The following is a 16119-nucleotide window of genomic DNA, read 5'->3' as shown; positions in this document are numbered from 1 at the left end:
TTTGATTTCTGTTCTTATCTTCCCACTGCGATAAACACCACTCGGGACAAACGAGCTAACTCGGCCATCATCATCATCAACAACAACAAGCCTTCCGTCGGCAGGCAGCACCGCACGCCTCCATCTCTCCCTCCCAAGCAAACGGACGGATCTTCCTCTCTCTTCCCCGGGACACCAATCCTGGCACGCACCAGCCCAGCCTTCTTCCCACCCCACCGCCTTCAGATAACCCTTATTGTCAGCTCTCCTGTCTGGAGATTAGACCCCGGGGCTACAGGGGGGAGGGGGAGAGAGAAGAGTAGCTGAGAAATGCACATGGCTGTCTCTCATGCACACATCATGCACGCGCGCGCACGAGCGCGCAAACACACACACACCACACCAGATTTCCAGAGCAGGGGCTGGAAGAAAGAAATGGGTCAGCAGCAGCAGCAGCGGGGAGAATTACCTGGTCATGCTGGCTCCCCGTCGGCTCCCCTCGCAGCAGCAGCAGCGCCGCCGCTGCCCCCGCCGCCAGCCAAGCCCTCCTTGCCGGGCGCTGCTTCTTGGCAGGGCTCCCTTCCTCTCCTTTCGCCTTCTTCCTTCCTCTTGCTGCTGCCGCCACGGCCACCTCTGCTCCTCTTTCCCCCGCTGCTGCTGCTGCTGCTGCTGCCGCCGCTCGTCTCCCGGGAGGCCGATTTAATCCAAAGCCGAGCGAGCGGCTGCCAGCCGAGTCCCTCCTTCCCCTCCCGCGACGCCCCCAAGCGCCCGGGGGTCTCTCGCCGCCCTCTCACGGACCGTCCAAAGCGGGGAAGTGGATGGGAGTCCGAGGGGCCGGCGGCATCCAGGGAGCGGGGAAGCCGGCGGAACTCCCCGGGCTGCCGGGTCTCCCTGGCCGGCTTCTTGCTGCTGCTTGTCCGCTCTCTTCTTCCTTCTTTTTCTTGCTGCTGCTTCTGTTGCTCCCGGGCTCTCTCTCTCTCTCTCTCTCTGCTCTCCGCTTCACCCTCCTCCTTTCTCCTCTTGCTCCCTCCTCCCTCCTCCCTCCCCCTCCCTTTTGCCCCTCTTAATTTAGTCCATTCTTTAGCTACAAATAGAAAAACCGGATCCACTCTCCTCCTCCTCCTTCTCCAAGGAGGGGGAAAAATAAGGGAAAAGAAGAAGAGGGAAATTTCCCCAAAGTGCAATGCAGACCCAAAAAGGGCAAGTTGGAGATGGCTCGGATGTTGGAGAGGGATGGAAACAGAATAGGCGAGAGATCCCCCCCAACCTTAAAAAACAAAACCACCAGAAAGAGGAAAGGAGGGGGGATAAAGACCCTTTTAGAGGACTCCTCTGGGAAGAGGCGATGGCTGCGCGCGCTTGCTGAGGGACCAAGTAAGAGGGATGCTCCCCATCTCCTTTCCTTCCTCTCTCTCTCTAGGTGATATTTATATAGAGAAAGGACATAATATATATTATTGCTAAATCCTCTTAGGCTGTGCAGATCACAGGATTTGAGTGCGCCCCCCCCCCCAGCAGTGTTGTGAGAAGCTTGTTGCAGAGCCCGGCTGTTTTTAGGCGAGTGGGAAGCGGGTGGAGAACGGCTGAGCCTCTCGCCCTTGTGCGCCTGGCTGGACCACAGACGGACGGAGGACGCGAGCAGCGAGGAAGGCGCACACGCGCAACGCCGGAGCGCGCCGGGCAGCAACGGTGCGCTGTGTGGGGCGGAGTGGGGGGGGGGAGATTGGCAGGGACGGTGACGTCACTCCCCGTTATCTCGCTGTACCAGCCCAGAAAGCACCTCCCCCTTTCTCTCCCCCTCCCCACCTCTTGTGCCAAACACACACAGAGCTACACGCGCACGCCCCGCGTTTGCAAGAAGGCGAGAATCTTGTGCGCCCGTGTTTTCCCTCGGAGAAGCACGCACGCTTTCAAACGCGAGCGAGCGAAGCAGCCGGTTGGGTGCCTTCTCGCTTTGCACCCCGCCTTCTCTCCGCCCTCTTCTGTGAATTTTGCGAGAGCTCCTTTCCTCCTCCTCCTTGCTGCTGCCCTCACGTCTTTGAGGACACGCGGTGCAACCTCCCAGACGGTTTTTTAAAAAAATGGAAACTTCGTGCGCGAGGGAGAAATCGGGTAGGAGAGATGATATGAACTAGTCAGGTGGTCCGTTTTCCTGGAGTTAAAGGCCGTTTGGGAGGAGTCGTGTGGCTGCAATCCTAACCCTGCTTGCCTGGGAGTAAGCCCAACGGAGTTCAGTAGGGGTTACTTTTGAGTAGACGGGACTACGATTCTGGTGCACATCGGTTCCTCACCCCACCCCTAGAAAAGAAGGGTGTAAGGTTGCTTTAAAGAGGCGAGTAACAAAAGGAAGCCTGTTGCTTCATTCGGTTTATAAACCTTAAACTGTCAAGGAAATGAAACCTCAGTGTTGCATTATTCAAGAAAATTGCTGTCTTGGGGTCATTTACATTTGTTGTATATGTTTAGGTAATAGTAAAAATATTGGGTGGAGAAATGGTGCTATTTATATAAACAACAGCATTTCTTATTGGTAGTTTAAGTAATTTGCTATTAATTACAATGTTCGGGTTTCTAAAAAGAAACCATGAGGCTTCTGAATGCTTTTTTTAAAAAAAACAAAAACATCACAAATCCTTGTAAGAAAACAAACACACACTAACAGTGTGAACCACAAATGCAAAAGCCGTTTCACCACCAGGCCCTGCTACGCCCCCACACTATTATGAAGTATATTCAGAAATAGATACAACTAATTCCTCAAGGTCAAAGTCCAAATATTCTGCAAATCTCTCCCAAAAGTTAATCCTTGCAGAGTTTCAGCGTGACCCTTTTTGCTTCACTGATGACCCAATTCTACACACAGCTTGTGCTTGGGATGAACCAGGGATCCGATCTGTTACTTGTGTTCCACTCATTTCCCTCTGCAAATGTTTAAAGGATAGATAATAAAAACAGGCTGACTTGTGGCTTCTTTCTGCAACCCCTGAAGGGCTGCTTACAGGAGCAACTGGACAATGCCAAGACATGCGTTCATAACCATTTAATCTGTCTCCAGTGGACTACCAGTTACTATTGGTCATTGAAACCGTATACACATGAAGTTAGCCATAATCCATATCTGTCCTATAGTAATTGAAGAAGAAATGCTTCCATCCAATCTGAAAAAGTTAAACCACATTCACTCCACAGTTAAGCTGGTGTGTACATTGGAAACAGCCGTTGCACATGTACAAACGACGGCTTCATGAATAGGAGTTGGGGGGAGGGCAGGCATGGGATTGGATGAAAGACAAGGGGGGGGGTCACCTTGCTGCCCAAAAGCCACTCATGTGTGCATAGACTAACTGCCTTAATTGCAGAGATTCACGCTGAGGGATACAGAAATATCAATAGGCGATAGCCACACACATTGTGTTAGCACACTGAATTATCCCATTCCTTTCTCCTCCGTCTTTTGGCCTGCCACATCCTTGTGGCAACTTGATACTACATTCCATTTCTTAGTCTGTCTAAGGGCATTAAAGCAACAATTAGTCCATTTTCCTAAAAGAACACAATGTTTCTGTGTATATACTACAGAAAATGCTACAGCTGTGTGCATTTATAAACAATTTGTTCTATATTTTTCAAATACAGTATACACTTGTAAGCACTGTATAGGAACATGTAAGGTGGGTGAGCTGACAAGAGTCCTACTTTCACTTGCTTGTGAAAGGCCTTCAAGCCGAGAAGACAAATTGCCAGTGTACTGTTTCCCAAAGATACACAACACAGAGAGAACAGGAAATGGGATTTCTCAGTGGCGTAGCGTGGGTTGTCAGCACCCGGGGCAAGGCAAGTAATTTGCGCCCCCTAACCCGTGGATTTGCGCCCCCTAACCCTAACCCCCAGATGTTGCGCCCGGTGCAGCCGGCCCCCCCTGCACCCCCCACGCTATGCCACTGGGATTGCTGGAAGGGCAGGGGAGGGTGCAGTGCATTGCCTTAAAATGTTTTGTGAACAGGCGTGTTCATTTCCACACTTCGGGATTCTTTGGGCCCCACGGATGTGGAAACAAATCAGTAACAAAGTTTGAATGAGAAGTCTGAAACAAAACGTAGGCTTTTTACACATCCAAAGTGTAGCCAGCGCATCCCCTTTTAAAAATTTCTTTTCAAAACAAAAATATTTGTGTTTTAAGTCTGGCCTGCACTATATGTTCCATCTCTCCAATTTCATTTTCTACAGCACAACTAATACTGATATGGTTTATTTGCTTGCTTTGCTTGCTTAACAGAAAAGTGTCCTCTCAGGTGAATGATATTTTTTTTAATAAATCAGCTTAATGTTAGATTAATACACTAGAAGTGTTGCTGGGGATCACATAACTGCTATTTCAGTTATGCCATATTTGTGAGTTTCTGATAGGCATCTCGTTGGCCACTGTAAGAACAGAACGCAATATAGACCTCTGGCGCAGCAGGGTGCTTCTTACGTCATTATGCATAAATGCTTAATTATTGAGATCAATTATGCATGCTAGGCATTGCATTCAACAAAGTTCTGCTCAGAACAGAACCCACTGGAATTATTGGACCTGTTAATCATGTCCATTAATATCAGTGAAAACATACCGGCAAAATTGTAAAACAGGACACCTAAAAGAAACTCAAGACGGTAATTGAAACAAATACCCATATACCGATGGATACTATTTTGAGTCTGGTCTTATTAAGATAGAATTTGTACGGTCTTCAGGTAGATGTTTGCATTATGCCCAGCACAAGCCAGCCCCTCCTGTCTCAGAAGTACATTTCACTGTGTTCAATGGGCCTTACTCCCAGACAAGTATGCATACCATTCAGCCTTAATGATCACTGAATAGGCCTTTCATATGATTTTGCAACAGAAGCAGACTTCAATGAAAAAATCCACATGAAGGTGGAATTCTACTTTTGCCTGACCGATAATGAGATTGCATATAAAGTTTGTCAAGAAAATGCAAGTACAAAACACACCTATCAAAATGTATTCAGATATAATTTTGAATTTATCTTGTTTATTTGTCATCAGACAATATTATGAAACCCGTGCTTGCCAATATTTCATACGCTGTAATGCATATTTATTGGATGAATAAATTGTGCATTTAGAAAGCAGTTTGTTTTGCTAAGATGTCTTTTGCCAGTGTTCATTCAACTTTAAAGAGTTCAAACAGAAAACCTGTTGTGAATGCTGAAATAAAAGGCTTGTGGTTACAATGGAAATGAAAACTATCATTATCTCCTACTACAGGGCAAACCATAAAGTGGACTTAGTTTAAGGTTCTCAGAGTTTTAAACTTGAGTTTTCTTCATTCATCATAAAAGAGGTATAGTTTTGAGTTTGGTTTTGGTTTGCTGGGGTTTGGTTTTGGTTTTGAATTAACATGGTTTTTAGGCTTTGCAATAACATACATGCATAGTAAAGCTACTACACATTCTGATGTAGTATGCATTTTGGAAAACTGGTGGAATTTCCCTAGATTATTTGATACTGTGGAAACACCTCAAGTTTAGGTGTCAGTTGCTGCCTTTCTGTCTGCTACACCAGGGCTTGGGTGCCCACCTTGTTAGGAAAACTTTCTTTAAGAAACAAATAAAAGTTCCCGGAAGCTTTAAAGAGGGTTCCAGAATTTTGTTTAGTGTGTAGGAGTGGCACTCTAGGCTTGATTGGTGTCAGCTGGAGGTGCAAATAAAGGGAAGAAGTTGCACACTGCAATTCCTGCACGAGGAAAGCACACACACACTGTCAGCACGGACAACAAGGTTGGAAGTAAGACAATGAGTGCTGCTGATACTGTGAGTTTTGCTGTCTCAGGATTGTTAATCACTGGACTGAGATTATACCATGCTGGAGAGATAAAGAAGGAATGTAAATAGCTTGTATATAATAGTAACGGAAATGCTTGTGCAACCAGTCAAGCAATAAAGAAGCTCTTGACTGTGAATTTGAGTACGACTCCTGTTCTTGTCCTCTGCCTCCAGGGAAAACTCTGCTACAAACAGTAAGAAGTGGTTTTACCGAGGTGCCACCACACTAGCAGAGTAGCGCAGCAGAAGTGTGTGAGCGGTAACCTCTAATACACCCACCCATGTTGCTGGACTCCAGTTCCCATAAGGCCCAGACAGCACAGCCAATGGTTAGAGATGATGGGAATGGTAACCCAGCAGCAACTGAGTTGCCAAAGGTTCCCCATCCATTATGCTACACCATAATAGCCTGAGATGGGGAAGTGCTGTCAGCTGTTTCTGGCTGCCTCTCCCCTTTTGTATTATCTGTGAAGTGGGAAGGGTAGACATGGCCCTGGGGACACCATGCAATGATATGTCCATTTCCTGCATGGCTAATGGGAAGGCATCATTTGTGTGTGGCCAATGGGAAGACATCACTTGACCGGTGGCAGAAGTGCAGTGACCCTAGATACTTGGAGGTAGGGCAGCCAATGTTGCTACATCAGCACTTCCTCTTTTCATAAGCTCATGGCTCTCTTATGCTGGTGTTCTGGGTAAAGCAGCTGCTAGCTATCAGGAATGAGCCAGCTCCTAGTGGAACTTTACAGTCTGTTGCAGAACGGAGAGGGTTAGATCTGACACAGGCTGAACAGTGGTCAGTGCACAGTGCTGTTCCCCCACCCCTGGGAATGCCGGTTGCAGAGGGAATGACTGATAGCGGGCTGGAACACAGCCAAAGCTCTCAGGAGGCTTGAACAGGCTCGGAGACAGTCTGCCAGAGCAAGAAGAGTCTGGAGCTAATCCAATAAGTCTGAAGAGTTGACGAATGTGAGGGCTGCTAGATAGGAATCAAAACAAGAGCTGTAAGGGGCGAAAGTTCAATATCTTCTGTAGACAACGGAAGCAGTCTTCAGAAGGGTCATCTTGTGTGATAATGCCAGAGGCTACGTTAGTGCCGTCCAGAGCTATCTATTTGTTTTTGCAATAAATCCTCCTTTTTAATTACCTACGTTTACTGTGTTACCAAGCTGGAACCTGGACTCCTGACACTAGCAATCCCAAGTGGACTGTGGGACTGACCTTTTACAAATTAAATGTACACCTCAATGATAATCCACAGCAAAATGGAATAATAGGCTTTCTCAACACGACTATGCATACCTGCTGTCAGGCTTGAGGAATTCTCTCCCTCCCACCCCACCCCCCATGGTTTCCAGAATCAAGGAGGACCAAGAAATGTATTGCTTACGATTTATTCCGTCATTACAGGAGAAGACAAAGAATTCAGTCCTTTCCCCATGATGGAGTTCCTCTCTCTTCCCTCTTCCCTCTTCCCCAGCAACACCTGACCCTACGGAGGCCCCCTGTGGTCAAATGTCTTTGCCTCCGCTGCTCTTGCACCCTTAACGAACATCGCGTTCTAGGGGACGGCGGATCATCTATGCTGTCTAATGAAGTGTCAGCTGTCTGGGCTATCTCCCCACCCCACCCCGTGCTGCTTCTTCTAACACTTCGTAACTTGGCAGCTGGCCAGTCTCTGCCTCGTTTATCTCCCTCATAGCTCGGCTGTAATTCAAACTGGCCTCCCTCCACCCTGTCAACTACAGGAGAAGGGGGAGGCAATCTCCATTTTACCTCTTCCTTTTGGTTCCAGTCCCTGACACCTTAAATGCCATGTACACCTTAACCAAAAATGCACTCTCCATTCTTTAAAATCAGCTTATCACGATTCACATTATACCATTTGTAGGTGACTGATTCTTATGAGTTGGATACAACAAAGTCATACTCAGAGGGACCCCTGCCCATTAGGTCCAGTCGTGACCGACTCTGGGGTTGTGGCACTCATCTCACTTTATTGGCCGAGGGAGCCGGCGTACAGCTTCCTGGTCATGTGGCCAGCATAACTAAGCCACTTCTGGCAAACCAGAGCAGCGCACGGAAACACCGTTTACCTTCCCGCCGGAGCAGTACCTATTTATCTACTTGCACTTTGATGTGCTTTCGAATTGCTAGGTTGGCAGAAGCAGGGACCGAGCAATGGGAGCTCACCCTGCGCGGGGATTCGAACCGCCAACTTTTTGATCCGGAAGTCCTAGGCTCTGTGGTTTAACCCACAGCACCACCCGTGTCCCTCATACTCAGAGTAGCCCCATTCAAATCAATGTGCTTAGGAACATACTGTAGCTAGCTGCCCTGTAGCAAATCAGACCACTGGTCCATTTAGTTCAGTATTGTCTACAATGCATGGCAGCAGTTTTCCAGGGTTATAAGCTGGGTTTTTCTCCTAACTTACCCGGACATGCTGATGACTGAACTTGGGACCTTCAATATTAAAAGCAAAATTTTCCCTGGGCATTTCAGTGATTGCCACCTGGACGCTGCTTAAGGGTGAATACCGGCTATGTCTGGAAAATGTCGGACGTATGCCAACCCTATGATACATCCCTACGTGGTGGTGGTTTTTTTGGTTTTTTTTAAATGTATTTACAACTTTCAGTGTACACGCTTTTATTTCCAGTTCATAGCACATACTCTATTGCAGCCTAATAAACCTTGATCCTACTTCATCAGTCTCAAATCTCCATGGATTTTTATCGTGTGATTAATTACCAGCTTCCTGGAGTCTTTTTACTCTCTTCAATTCCTTTACTACAAAGAGCCGAGATAAAAATAGCAAGCATGGCAAAAAATAATGAAAAAAAGTAAAATGTACTCAGAGTCTCTTTCTTCTTCAGACATGCTTTTCTTTAAGTACCAAAGGTTTATCATTTGAAAGATTTATAAGAATCATGAAAGTTTAAAAGATGAAGATAAACCACTGAATGACTCCTTAGAGATACCAAATTAGCACTTAAAACATACACATATCGAAGGTATATTTGCAGAGTTTATTATTTTTGTTTACTGGCAAATGTGTATACACCTATTAGCCTAGTAGTTTGTAAGTTTTGGTATTCACCAGATGCAGCAAAAGGGCCATGCTAGCTGTAAATGAGAATTCTAAAGGTGCAAACAAAACAACTGGGGGTCTGTTTCTCTTAGTCACTTAGAAATCCAGGGCTTAATGTGTGTGTTAATGGAGCTTTATGACTAATCACCTGTTAGATTTCAGCTGACAGCTTGTCACTCTGTAACTGTAAATAATAAAAATGCATGGCTATCTTAATGTATGCAAGTAAAGAAAGAGGAGAGGGAGAATATTCCATAATTTTACTTTGATATGGCGCAGTTCCAATAATTTAATGCATGCACTCGTGGTTCCACTCATAGAGGCCCAAGAAAATTTGCGGACAACTTTCTTCAAATTGTCTCACTGTAAATTTAGACCACCTCCCACCCCTTCCCACCCCCAGTGCAAATGAGCGTGCTAATTTACACACCTGAATTCTTCATAAATTCCTGAGGGTACCCCCAACCTGCATTCTGCATCCTTTTCCCCAAATAGCACATAGCAACTTCAGAGTCCTAGGTAAAGGTAAAGGGACCCCTGACTGTTAGGTCCAGTCGCGGATGACTCTGGGGTTGTGGCGCTCATCTTGCTTTACTGGCCGAGGGAGCCGGTGTACAGCTTCTGGGTCATGTAGCCAGCATGACTAAGCCACTTCTGGCGAACCAGAGCAGCGCATGGAAATGCCGTTTACCTTCCCGCCGGAGCGGTACCTATTTATCGACTTGCACTTTGAGGTGCTTTCGAACTGCTAGGTTGGCAGGAGCAGGGACCAAACAACGGGAGCCCACCCCCTTGTGGGGATTCGAACTGCCAACCTTCTGATCGGCAAGCCCTAGGCTCTTTGGTTTAACCCACCCTCTGTTAGCAAGTAGGGTCAAATGCACTCTGACAGCAAGGGGCACTTTGGTGTCACTTTCCCACAATTTCAAGTTTCATGTATTCCCCAACATGACAAGGTATGAATTACTACATTGTGTTTCAGGACTCTCCTCCACCTTAAGTTAGTTATTAAAAAAACCCATGTGTTTCTTTTGTTATGGTTTTTGAGGGCAATTCTATTCTACTGCAATAGGTGAGGAAACTGGAAGAAGAAAACCACGCAGATAAAGATATTGATCTTGCAAAAATGCTGCTTAAATTTATCAGTTACTTGTCATATCTAAGAATCTCAGTCAAGAACCTGCTCTCTCCATTTTATGTGAGAAAGGAGTGTAGAGGGTAAAAAAACACTTGTCTGTTTTCATAATAGACAAATTGCTTTCCTTGCCATCACCACAAATTACATCAGAGGTCAATTAAAAACAAAACAAAACCCCACATGTTTACAAAGTTAGGATCTTCCTTGTGACCCAGAAAAACTGACACCCCCCCCACCATTGCAGCTAACAGTTTGCACAAAACTTACTAATCCATTTTTGGGGGTCACTGAGACCTCAACTTCAACAGCAAATGTTGGCAAGCAACCTGAACTCTCACCTTTAGCAGCTGCCCAGAGTTAATGGCAACTCTCCATTCAGAACCTTTTGCTGTTCATGGAAAAAATCTCTGCAAAACATGTTGTTAAGAGTTGTCATAAACTCTTCTAGGGCACAATGTCAGCGCCCCCCTCCAAAATAATCAATAAGCTGCTCAAATTTGAGCATTGCCTTCAATGCCAATGTAGCAATGTGAGAGACAAGCCTTCCCCTTTGCACAACCTATGGGATATAATTACCAACACACTCCCACAATGCTTTGTGCCATGCAAGAATGCTACAACTGATGAGCAATTAGTGCCATTCAGATGAAGATGTCCAATGAGGCAGTATCCACCACCCAAATCCACAAGGTAGGCATAAAATCCTGCCTGTGTTGCATCTGTTTATGGTGTAGATATATATTTGGGGAAGGAAGGAAGTGCCTTAGAGGTTGAAAACTTAGGCTGAGAAACTGGCAGTGCATTCATTCCCCCAGAGTTCCTTTCTCACAAATCCAGAAGTGTCAAGAGCAGCATTTTGGTTTTCAGTAATATTTGACGCATGTTTTTAAATCTGCTTGTGTGTTTATACACAAATCGATGTATCTCACATTCACATTCATAGCAGTTCTCCTGCTGGAGACAATTGGACACCCAACAAGTAATTTCCTAATTACTTAGAAAAATTACCAAGAACCAAGAGACACCAGTCAAAATAAATATGTGTGCTTATTTACACAAAATTGCAAACAGGGAATAAAATGTCATAGATTAGGGCATGGATACAGAAATATAAACTAGCAGGATGGCTAGTTGTGGCATCCTACCCAAACCCCTGTTGCCTCCACAATAAGCTTAAACAATTCATAATACAGAAAAGGAGACAGCTTAAATGCGGACGTTTAACAGCTGTCAGTGGTATGAACAAAGAATCTCTTCCTAGTATATCTACATGTAGAAGAAGAAGAAGAGTTTGGATTTGATATCCCTCCTTTCACTCCCTTTAAGGAGTCTCAAAGCGGCTAACTTTCTCCTTTCCCTTCCTCCCCCACAACAAACACTCTGTGAGGTGAGTGGGGCTGAGAGACTTCAGAGAAGTGTTACTAGCCCAAGGTCACCCAGCAGCTGCATGTGGAGGAGCGGAGACGCGAACCCCAGATTACGAGACTGCCGCTCTTAACTTCATGTTGTATCTCTTCTAGTCCTGCAGTTGTGAAATGTGTTGACTGTGCATTGGCTGGCCATGTAGCATATGCTATGGATGCAAGATCTATGAAATATGGGACTCCTGTTGCTAGTAATTCACAAATCATGTTTATTGCACTTCTATATCATACAGCACCGTTATACACAATTAGACCTCACAGTTGACTCTTGTAGGTTTTTGCACTTTACTTTGTGAAGCTTTCTATTTATTTCAAAATATTTCTAGATCATTTAGTGTGGGTTTTTTTTAAATAAAAAACACACACAACCCACCACCACAACTAGTGGTATTTTATTTTTTTTTAAATCATTTAAAAAAACTAAAAGCAGTCTACCAACAATGCAAATCAACATTAAAACCACCAAAACAGTATTTTTAAAAGTCAGAAACAAATACCCAGTAATACATGTCCAAACTTATGGACAGCCTGTGTGCAAAAAGATACATCTTTATATATTGTTGACATGGATGATGTCTGCATAACTATATTATTTACTGGGAAAGGGAAGGTCTTAATAAAGGCATGATTATCAAGAGTTGCAAATGGTGTCATGCTTAATACTTTCCATCAATTATTTTAATTGCATGGCTTTGGGAAGGTAAATCTGACCATTTCCCCTACATTCACTCTTTGCTCTCCCCTTCCTCCAGCCTTTCATTGATCCTTCTGCTGTTTTCCCCACTTCCCCAAAGCTATCTTTTATTAGCACACAGCTTTGCATCTGCCCCTTTCAGTCTCTGTTCCCCAACTCCTAGCATCATCTTGCCTGCCCATCCCTCTTCCGGGTATCTGTAACATCACTACTGCCCCGTGAATGGACAAGGAGGGCTCACAGCTTGAAAAGTAATAGCACATTGACCAATTCTCTGACGTTTCCCCCCGTTCTATATTCTGTAAGTCAGGTGCTGTCTAAATTTGCTTCAGCTTAACACTGATTTGCAGTAAACTGATAAGACAGAGGGAAAACTGCTGCCGTGCCATGGTTTCTAAAACATAGTCTTATGCATACTGAGATTTGTGGCAGGATATTCTTGCCTGCCTGCCTGCCTATTTATTTATGATTTATTTGCTTGGTGTGTTTTTTTATTATTACCAAGCACTAACAGTCTTCTAGGATTTCCCATTACTGGAAATTAGTAAGATAAGTTGCTGCTGGGTTGTTCCTTCACTTCTGCCAACAACAGGGCTGGTGGGCCAGTTGAAATGGCTTCATGGACTGGATCTGGGTCCAGGCGCCTGCCATTACTTCAGCCATGGAATAAACCCACAATAGCAAAAACAATCTGCTGACTGTGGGTGACTTTCCCAATCCATGTAACTATAACATTAGGAGAACAAGAATCAGCTACCATTAAGCTGTGAGGGGTTTTAAGAAAATGGAAAGGGGAGATTAAATCTGCTTCACTGCATGCTAATTTTTGGTAGGGCTTCAATTTTTGGAGGGGAAAAAAAGTACGCTTCCATATTAAACTAGCTCTGCGAGGGAGAACATGCATTAGTCACAGTTCCACAATGGAAGGAGATTTATTTTTTCAAGAAGGGAAGCAAGTTCTCTTGAGTTCTGTTAACACAAAAACATTCCGCGTCAACCACAGCAGATGTATTTTCAGGTCAGAGCTGAAGTTCAAACCAGTCCTGTGTGTGGATTTCATGTACTTGACTGCCACAGCAAACTGTTCAAATTGTTGGCAAGCAAACTTCTTGGAGCTTGAGCCTGAAAACTTAAATGGTATTTTCCTTATGCATGAAGAACTTCTGTCCATTCCAAACTCTGGATGTAGCACAGAGGGCCCACCCCCTTGCCAAAGGTGAGTAAGGAGGCACCGGGCTTTGGCAAGGAGACAGAGGGGCTCGGGCAGGGTCCTAGAGTCCTCCTACCTCCTTCCCAAAGCTTAAAAAGGTAAAGGACCCCTGACAATTAAGTCCAGTAGCAGACAACTCTGGGGTTGCGACGCTCATCTCGCTTTACTGGCCGAGGGAGCCGACGTTTGTCCACAGTCAGTTTTTCCGGGTCATGTAGCCAGCATGAATAAGCTGCTTCCAGCAAAACCAGAACAGCACACGGAAATGCCATTTACCTTCCCGCTGGAGTGGTACCTATTTATCTACTTGCACTTTGACGTGCTTTTGAACTGCTAGGTTGGCAGGAGCTGGGACAGAGCAATGGGAGGCTCACCCCATCGTGGGGATTCGAACCGTCGACCTTCTGATCAGCAAGCCCTAGTCTCAGTGGTTTAGACCACAGCACCACCCGTGTCCCAAAGCCTAGTGCCTCACTTATGGGGCTTTGAGATGGCATTCCTTCATCTCAGCACCTAGTCCACTCTCTTTGTCCAAACCAATTTCATTTTCTTTTTGTCTATCATAGTAACTTCTTTCAAGGCACATAAAGAGATGGCCATGTTGATGCATAGGAAAAAGCTCCAAAATTTATAGCTGGGTTTGAGGAAGACCTTTATTGGAACCAGTGAAAATGTCCCCAAAGTGTGGAAAGGTTTTGAGTCCTGTAGCATCAGGCAAGGTGTCACACAAAGGAATGGAGAAAGAAAAGGGGGAAAAACAAAAAGCACAAAGCTCAAAGCTCAAAACTAGGCTGGCTTTTGTAGTCATAAGGTCAGCTTGTAGACCATTCCAGGGGGAAGACTGCTGGCTGAATAAGTCCTTCTAAGATGCTAAAGATGTCAAGTTATACACCTGGGACTCTAGGATAAAGAAGCAATGACTGGTCCCTAAGAAATCAAAGTGTGAGAAATTACAGATGGGTTTAATTGGACATTTTGGATTAATATCCTTGTGCCCACAAGTGCAGCTCAGTTATTGTGGAGTGATTCTCCCTTGTTCTGCATGCTGTTTCTCCCTAAGGTCCTCTTCCATAAATAAATGTTCTGCACTCATACATTTAATATTCATTCTGCTTCCCTAAATCACTAGTCTTTAGTTGGTGGGCCCTGCGTTGCGGCAAGATCTAAGGTGGTTCGCAACAGTAGCAGTGCCACTAAAAAATACATGGAAAGCACTGAGAAATGGGTGCCCAAATGCATATTTGGGATAAAGGTGTATCCTAGCTCTGGCAACACTGAAAACTGCTTCCAAAGATTATGCAAGAGGGACTATTAGGTCTAATAGTTTTTGTAAGACACACTGAGAGAAAAGATTACAAAGCAGCCTATGAATAAGTCTAAAGAAATAAATGTTTTCTCCACTAGGGCCAGCACTTTTTCAAAAGTCTTTTTTTGCACCATCAACCCTAGCCTTCATCTACCTCCTCCTTAATGGTGCTGCCTGCAGCAGGCTGCTTCACCTTGCTGCCTGCCAGGGACTGAAAGGCTGGTATGTTTTTTCCAGCACACCGCTTGCAATCTGGATCTCTGAGATCCAGTTCATAAATTCGCCCTGGGAAAGGATAAAAGGGAAGATGGAACTGCAATTTTAAGTAAATATTTGGTTCTTCAAATGTAAATCAGACCCTAAAGCTCAGTCGAAGAAAACCTGTAGAGGAAAGAGCTTAATAAAAAAAGAATTCCAGGAGGGGCAGTGGACGATAATGATGAAAGGCTGAAATTGCCGCTCTCTCCTGCTTGTTGCAAGCCAACAGCTGATTGATATGAGCGAAAGAAAGGAAGTGGAAGCAACGTGAGCATTTCTCCATAAAGCAAGCTCAGGCTCTCATCTCTGCATCTTCCAACATCCTCTTTCCTCTATAGCAAGCCAATTATTTTCTTTTTAAAGGAGGCCATTCCTTCCCTCAGCTTGAAAGACAGAGGCAGAAAGATGGAAAGGGAAATTATCACTGTTTCTTCCTCCCCTACTGCTAGTCCAAAAATACATGGTCAGTATTAAGGTGTTGGGGTAGATTTATCACAAGCAGAAAAATAAGGAGCCCATTTTAAAATGCATGTTTACATTTGGATTATTATTCACTTTTATATCTTCCTCTGTATTGTACTGCTACTATACCCTCCCTTGTGCACTGAATTATTTGGGTGCAAAAATAATTCGGTATGGAAGTACTATTGTAGGGAGTTCTGCTATTCAAGATGCTGGTATCCAGCCTGTTTGGGTTGCATTTCACCTAATAGATCAGGGATGCAGCTTGCACGTTCTCTGGGATGAGATGATGCTCTGATGTTTGTTAATTCCTGTAGCAGCAGTGGCCAGTAGCATTTTTAAGGAGTTTCAATAAGTGCACCAATTGTCCCCCCCCCCAACGTGAAGAAATAGGATCTGGCTACCTCCATTCATATCCTTGTTACAGGTAGGAGTACTGAATTCATTTTCTATGAAAAAGGCAGGATATAAATTGTTGTAATAAAGTGGTTTCGGGCCTGTATTTGAAAAATTCATTTGCCAGGCGATCAGATTTTCCAAGCAAGCAGAACTAGCAAAGAGAACAAAACGGACAAGAAGGGGGTGAATCATTAGTTCAACATCCCTTCCCTAGAGATCTGTGACTGGAGAATTCTGGTAAAATAATTCCCCCTGATTGGGGGGAAGCTTTGAGAGAAATGTTTCATTTTTGTCCAGAGACATTGTCCACACATTTTTGTTTTG

The 16119-nt window shown here is 44.8% G+C and overlaps 1 protein-coding gene across 10 annotated transcripts in view; it reads right to left on the bottom strand.

Annotated features, from left to right (window-relative positions):
• Window positions 1-16119, bottom strand: part of PTPRD (protein tyrosine phosphatase receptor type D) — a 1386996-nt gene that overhangs the window by 379216 nt on the left and 991661 nt on the right. For 5 of the 10 annotated variants that reach the window (XM_083419251.1, XM_083419252.1, XM_083419254.1 and 2 more), the window contains exon 1: window positions 449-976. The exons of 1 other annotated variant lie outside the window; for it this stretch is intronic. The gene's annotated coding sequence lies outside the window, so the exon portion shown is untranslated. Of the gene's footprint in view, window positions 1-448; window positions 978-16119 lie in introns of those variants that run through there. 4 more of the 10 variants (XM_083419244.1, XM_083419248.1, XM_083419249.1 and 1 more) reach the window with 2 other exon arrangements.

Source organism: Podarcis tiliguerta (assembly GCF_965153285.1).
Source record: "Podarcis tiliguerta genome assembly, chromosome: 17".
Taxonomy (NCBI): Eukaryota; Metazoa; Chordata; class Lepidosauria; order Squamata; family Lacertidae; genus Podarcis; species Podarcis tiliguerta.
This window is presented reverse-complemented; position numbering and strand designations above follow the sequence as displayed.